The sequence below is a fragment of the Euphorbia lathyris genome, chromosome 4 (assembly GCF_963576675.1).
Source record: "Euphorbia lathyris chromosome 4, ddEupLath1.1, whole genome shotgun sequence".
Classification (NCBI taxonomy): domain Eukaryota; kingdom Viridiplantae; phylum Streptophyta; class Magnoliopsida; order Malpighiales; family Euphorbiaceae; genus Euphorbia; species Euphorbia lathyris.
This window is the reverse complement of record NC_088913.1, coordinates 54,985,229-54,992,257: the sequence shown is the minus strand read 5'-3', so window position 1 is coordinate 54,992,257 and position 7,029 is coordinate 54,985,229. Positions and strand designations below refer to the sequence as shown.

At 36.6% G+C, this 7,029-nt stretch overlaps 1 non-coding gene across 1 annotated transcript; it reads right to left on the bottom strand.

Annotated features, from left to right (window-relative positions):
• Window positions 1-5,159: 5,159 nt before the first annotated feature.
• Window positions 5,160-5,266, bottom strand: LOC136228150 (small nucleolar RNA R71). Its single transcript, XR_010688484.1, has one exon. It is a non-coding gene; the product is annotated as a small nucleolar RNA R71 (small nucleolar RNA).
• Between the last annotated feature and the right edge of the window lie 1,763 nt (window positions 5,267-7,029).

Here is a 7,029-nt window from a genome sequence, read left to right as displayed (position 1 = left end):
CAAGAGAAAAGAGAAGTTTCTCAATTCTAGAGATTCCAATAAGAACAAAGGCGTGAAACCAAATCAAGTCAAAGGAAAAATAGTCAAGAAGCCCAAAGGAGAATACCACTTATGTGGTAAAGATATGCATTGGAAGAGGAACTGCAAGGAGTACCTGGATTCCCTAAATAAGGGAAAAAGATGTGCTTCAACATCTGGTATGTTCTATATTAAAATTAATTCAATTTCACAGTCGAAGTCTTCGGTATTATATATCGGATGTGGATCTCATATTTGTACAAATATGCAGGAATTAAGACAGAATAGGGACTTGAAGAAAGGAGACATAAACTTATGGGTTAGAAACGGAGCAAGGGTTGCTGAAGGAAAATGGGCAATCATAGGGCAGCGGAAATACAAAATTTGTTTACCTATTTCCTTAAACTAAGATCTGTTAATCATTATTTCATACAAAGAAGGATAGAAGGAAATACATTATATGACGTACTATCTACCATTGCTAACGAAGTGTCCTCAACTCTAGTTCCGAGTTCACGAGCACAAAGAAAAACACAAGATCACATCAGTCAGAATCTCAACCAAAAGAAAACAATCAATAAATATTGTTTCTAATAAATCAACACAAGATCAAAGAGAAAAAGGAAGAGATAGAATTAATCGGGTGGAAGCAAGCGGAGCGATTTCGAATTTATAAATATTAATCACTAATTTAATTATTAAATTATAAAAAAACATTATATCCTTTTTTTATAACAAATTGATATGCAATTGGTGCAAAATAAAGAAAAAAAATGACGATATTTTATAATAGTGTGTGAAATTGATCCAATTTATCAACGTTAGGGGTAAAATTGCTCTTGGCTACACACATTAGGGGTAAAATTGCACCATTTTAGGCGTTAGGGGTAAAATTGCTCCTGACCCAAAACGTTTGGGGTATTTTTGCACCTTAACCCTAAAAAGAAGCAGTATAGGTAGAGGCAACATATCGTTTTCAAGCTATGACAGATTGTAGATGTCAATTGCCACCTCGTAATCGTCGATCTACTTAGCATTAGAAGTTTTTTTATTATTATTTTAAGACATTTTGTATCGAATAGCAATCTATTACTATATTCTAAATCTATAGCTCTCAAAGCTGATGTGTCATCCATATACTACTCTTTAAACTGACGTGTAATTTTCTTAGTCCTTTAAAAAATACATTTAAATTTTAGTGTTCACGTTCACCTGGAAGCAACTGCTCCTCTCCCTCCCTCTAATCCTTAATAAACTGTTATTCTTTCCATCTTCCTCAACTGCTTCTTTTCTATCCATACCTTAACTACGATAAAGTTATCTGCAGACCTCCTTCAATCTCACCGTTACTTGCTCCATTCAGATATTTTTGGCGACATAATTTTAGATTTCTTCCAATCTACATCTCCTCAAGAGGTAATTCTTAGCGAAGAAAAAACTGCAATGGTTGGAGAGTTGATTAGAGTTCAGATGACGTATAGGAGCAGACGTAATCGAGGATTAGAAGGGCTATATTGAGGATTGCTGCTGGTCAGGTTCGTGTTTTACTTTTTCTCTATGTTTTCTATTTAGATTGACAAGAAATGAAGTTAGTGGTAGAAAGGATTATAAAGATTTGGTGAGGCACACTGCTATTTCTTTGGGATACAATGAGGTAATCTTTGTACCTTTTGAATTTGTTTCTATTTATGATTTACTTCTTCGATTTCACAAGATGAAATGTAAAACATTGCAGAGTTGAATTTGATCATATCTTTTTAATGAACGCTGCATTCTGTTAAACATACTCACTAATACATTAATTATGGTTATCATAATTGTTTGTATTAATGCTTATTTGTGTGTGTAAGTGGTTCGTAAATACTGCAATAATTTATTACTGTTATTCCTAATTTCTGTTTCTCTGTGTCATATGGATTTGAGCAGTCCAAATTGGCAGAAATTTTGGCACCCTTCATCATTCATAAACCTAGATAACGTTTACAATTTACTAAGGCTGCACTAAGAATGGTATGCTTTCTGTCAACTTAGTAGAGCTTCAATATTTTTTCTCAAATTTACGATTTTTTGCGAATTTCTATTTTTCTACGAGCAATTAATTACATAATTTACCTCCACGGCTCCCTCACACCCATAATCTTGCACTCTCTCACTCTCAACTGCCTACCCTCAAATACTCCTCCCTCACTCCCTAAATCTCCACCATCCAGCTATCTATTTGAAATTGGAAAATCTGGATCTCCTCTGTCAAATTATAGGCTGAGATTTTTCAAGCCACAACTCTAATTTTGATATTTGCTTGTCTAGCTAATTCTATGATCTATACCAATCCTAAACTTAATGAGGTTTTGAATTGCCCGCTATAGGAAGTTGATTTCATTGACATTTCTTTCCTTTTAAACTAGAATAGCAGAACTCTTTAACAATAACAGTTTTTGTTATACTCTTTAGCATTTTTGCTGAAAGATTGTCGTGGCTTTAAACTGTGCTATACGAAGTCTGACTTGGCAAAATTACTAGGTTCCCAAAGCCTGTGATCTTTCTCATGACTAAAATGGTTTTTGTTTTATTTATATAATACGGGTAGGTGTAGCTGATCTTCCAACTTGCCCACATCCATCGATTATTTCGAATTAATAGATTTATTGTTGAGTTGCCTCGAACAGTGCTGAATTTCCTCTAATGCTGCTGAGTTGCTTCTTACTATCAGTTCAAATTTCCAGATAATACATGGTAGGTATGTTATTTTCTCTAAGAACATGTTCTTATGTTAAAAGGCTCTGAACCATCATCAGTATCTTTTTTTGGCACACATTTTTTTCATGTTTTTGTTCTTTTCTTCCATTAATTAAATTTGGAATAGTATACCTCTTTCCTAAGAACTGTTATAGATCTATTAAACATGTTTTCGTTGTATAATTTCCTTATGTGTTTTCTCTTTCTTTTAACTCATTTTCTTTAGTCTTACTCATTTGATTCTTATATGTTTTCTCTTTCTTTTGTCTTACTCATTTGATTCTCCTTATAGATTGGAACTGCTCGAACTATGGATGAAGTCTTATTCAAAATGGAAATAACTCTTTCTTTGCTCCAGGCTGATTTGCATATTCTATTTAAGGGTGACAAATGATATATTCTAGTAACTTGGGTAAGTATATAGGGATACATTTCATTACTATATGACTGTTAGGCGTGAATTTGACTACAATTTAACATGCTATTTATAATGAATTAAGGGTGTTTTTAGGGTGAAATTACATGAAAGAAGGTCTTATAAGTGTTTTTGTGCAGATAAGGAAAGATTAAGTCGAACAGTCTGGAAGCAGCCTGTTTCGCACATACCATGAGGAGTTAAGCCATTCTTTGATCCAGCGGTCAAACGCTGGAACTTCTGATGACGGACAACGACAGGACGGAAGGCAGGTACGGTAGGAGCAGCAGGAAGAAAGGCGGATAAGAGCAGTTCGAAAGTAGCATGATGACATGAAAGTTCGACCCTTGAGTGTTCAAGGGCCAAAAGGATCTTAACCACTTTTAGCATTCTAGGATTTATGAACAATTTACTTGGTTTTGTAATATTTTGCTCGGATACTTTATGTACCGTGTTGACCTTGTCCTTTCCTTTAAATAGACGTAGTAAGGAAAGGAAAAGGAGGATCTTTTTGTTGGACTGAAAAATAGACCTTTTGATAGAGAGAAGAGCTCTCGAGGAAGAAGACTCCATTGATGGAGCTCGGTAGAAGTAACATAAACTGTTCACTCGCCACTATGAGTGAGTAGTCATTTTGAATAGGTTCGGCCAGTTAGGGCCGGTTATGTAAGTTTCCTATTTCCTATTTATGAATGAATGTTGTTAATTTATGAAGTGTTTGATAAAGCTTTATATTACATTGCTCATGCATGAATGTTAGTGCTAGATGAATGATAGGGAACTGCTTTCATCTACACCGAACCGTTTATCAAACATCCAACCCTGAAGCAGAGACGTTAGGTGGTTGTATCAAGGGTTTTCTTTATTGAAATGCTGTTTCAATCGTAATGCAAGAAAGAACCAACCTTAGGGACGCTTATGGTTGTAGTAAGTCTTAGAATCTTAAGAACACACGAGAGTTGACTTAAATGAGCATTAAAGCAGAGACCTTGACTTCACTTTGCGTCATTCATGAATAAATAGGGTGTTTAGGAACTTAAGGTAACCTGTTCCGCTGTGCCTAGCCTGTTCTACCTCTTTATCACTATCAAAACTCATTTTATTACACTAAATCTCTTAACTAGTATTGTTGTACACACATCACATCACTTCTCAACTAAAAAAGGAATTCAAACACCATGAACACACTGTTCTGCAAGGTTTTTCTGTTAAATTTTGGTCATCAATCCCTGAGGAGACGATACTCAACTTATCACTTTATTACTTGTATCTAGTGCACTTGCTAGAGTTTGTTCGGAGGACAACAAGTTTTTGGCGCCGTTGCCGGGGATTGAAAGCAACAAAATTTATCTAAAAATTTCTGTGAAACAAGGTGTTTTTAATCTATTTGCTAAATAGTGCAGCCAGAAGGAGTTCTCCATTTGTTTATGCGCAGAGCTGGACCTCCAGTTTTTCCTATCGATCGCGAATTAGAGAGAACGTGTAGACGAAACCGAGTGGAGCCCGACGTGCAAGACAAAGGGAGCGACAAAGAGAAAGAAGGATGGCTGGAAGAGTACCACCCGAACAACCAGTCCAACCTAATTAGGAAGAGGAAGGAGAAAATAACAATCCTCCAGTCATGAGAATCAGAGACTATTCGAGGCCGACCACAGAAGGACACTCATCGTGCATTGTGTTGCCTAACGAAGGAAACAACATGTTTGAAGTGAAAGCATCTATGATACAAATGTTGCAGGCAGCAGTGCAATTCAATGGATACTAGTCAGAAGATCCAAACGGGCATATCCAGGAATTCATCACACTGTGCAACACTTTCATATCAAACCGATGAGTTTCCGATGATGTGATCAGGCTAAACCTGTTTCCTTTTTCCCTCAAAGACAAAGCAAAGAACTGGTTAAAGAACTTACAGCCAGGAACAATCACCACTTGGGAAGAAATGGCCAACACTTTTCTGATGAAATATTTTCCACCTAGACAGGCAATCAAACTCAGAAACGAGGTATCCCATTTCGTGCAAGAAGAGGATGAATCCTTAGCCGAGGCATGGGAAAGGTACAAGGAATTACTAAGAAGGGTACCAAATCATGGCATCCCCATGTGGATGCAAGTGCAGAATTTTTACAATGGAGTCACCAACATTTATAAAATCCAGATCGAATATATTGCCAATGGTAATCCTGAAGATCTTGAACCACAAGCCTTGTACAACGTTATTGAGAGAGTCGTGAGCACGAGCTATAACTAGCACTCCGCCAGGAGTGATGGAAAAAGAGTGGGGAATGATGATGTTGTGTCGAAACTAACCACCCAGATGGAACAACTTGCAAAGCAGCTCAGCAAGATTAATGTATCATCCATTCACAGTGAACCACCGTTCAATGATGTGTGTGATTTTTGTGGAGGACCTCATTTCAATATAAACTGTCTAGGAGTCAAACAAGGGAAGGGTGAACAGGAGCAATGTGATTATGCTGGATATAATCAAAGAAACCCACCAAACCCATACTCAAATACCTATAACCCAGCTACAAGAAATCATCCGAACTTCGGATGGACAGGGCAGCCTAATCAGGAACAACCAAGGTATCAGCAGTGTTGAGCGATTTCCGTAAGTGCACGGTATACGCTTGTAGTAATAAAAGATATCGATCCCACAGGGAACGTTTTTCGAACAAAACTTATTTATAATCGGTTAAATTTACTTTTAGGTTTATAATATGGAAAAATCGTTTAATCGGTTTTGGTTTTGAAATTGCTAGAATAAGAATTAGATTAGAATGTGAAGATGTTAGAAAGTATCTGATTTAAGAATGAATTTGCAAAATAGGAACGTTTTAGTACTTTAGAAAAGTAAACAAGTATATTTGTTTGCATTAAGCAAAGAAAACAACTTTAAACTTTGTACGAATTATAAAGATGAAATAAATGATGGAACCTCTAATTAATTGGCTTTGAACGCGACAAAACCCTTTCGGGATAAATTGCCCTTAATCAAACTAAAACTCTTTCGAGATAATAATTTGCCTAAGTGTTCAACAAAGTTTCCTTGTAAAGATTTTGGATTAAATACGTTTTAATGAAAACACCAGCAGTCACTTTAGTGGATTGGTTACCATAAGTGCTGCATAAAGATCTATCGAATAGAACGGACTTTATTAGATGAAATATAAATTGATACAAGTTTAGAGAGAACATGGAGCATTGAATTCTTCGACGGCGTGCAAGTGAACGGGTTGTCAATCCTTTCCTTGGGTTTCGTTAGAGTTTGTCAGGCTCAGGGGCAAATCCTCTACTCAATCTTCTTGCTGAATCTTCGTAATAGAGACTGGGTCGGTCCATTACCAAAATGTAAACTAAACTAGAACAATGTCTAAACGTTACTGAATTTGTTATTATTTTGTAAACAATGTGTGTACATCATATTGCTTTTGAACAGAATCGAAATCTAACTTCTGAATCACTTGATTCGGAATTTCTGCATAAATTCTACACTAATCTCTTTCTTCTACATATATATCATTATTTTTCAACTCTCCATCAACTCTTTATTTATAGATGTTGAAGAGTCTTGATTGAAGTGCCGTGTCCGTTGTGAAGGATCGTGTCCGCTGCGAAAGGACGTCTTTATCCACCCGAACGATCGCGTTTCGTCGAAAACGAAAGTGTGTAACTAGGCTTCTAAAATCTCCTGCTTGTACCGAGAATATTAAATTCTCTACCGAGAATGGGGGAGCATCAATTGTACTTCAGACGAAGGGAAGGAGAGGCTGAGGGACGCGTGTCGCGACCGTGAATTTGGGGGTCGCGGTCATGGCACGAAGCATTTTTCACTTCTTCGCTCTCGTACGTGTCCT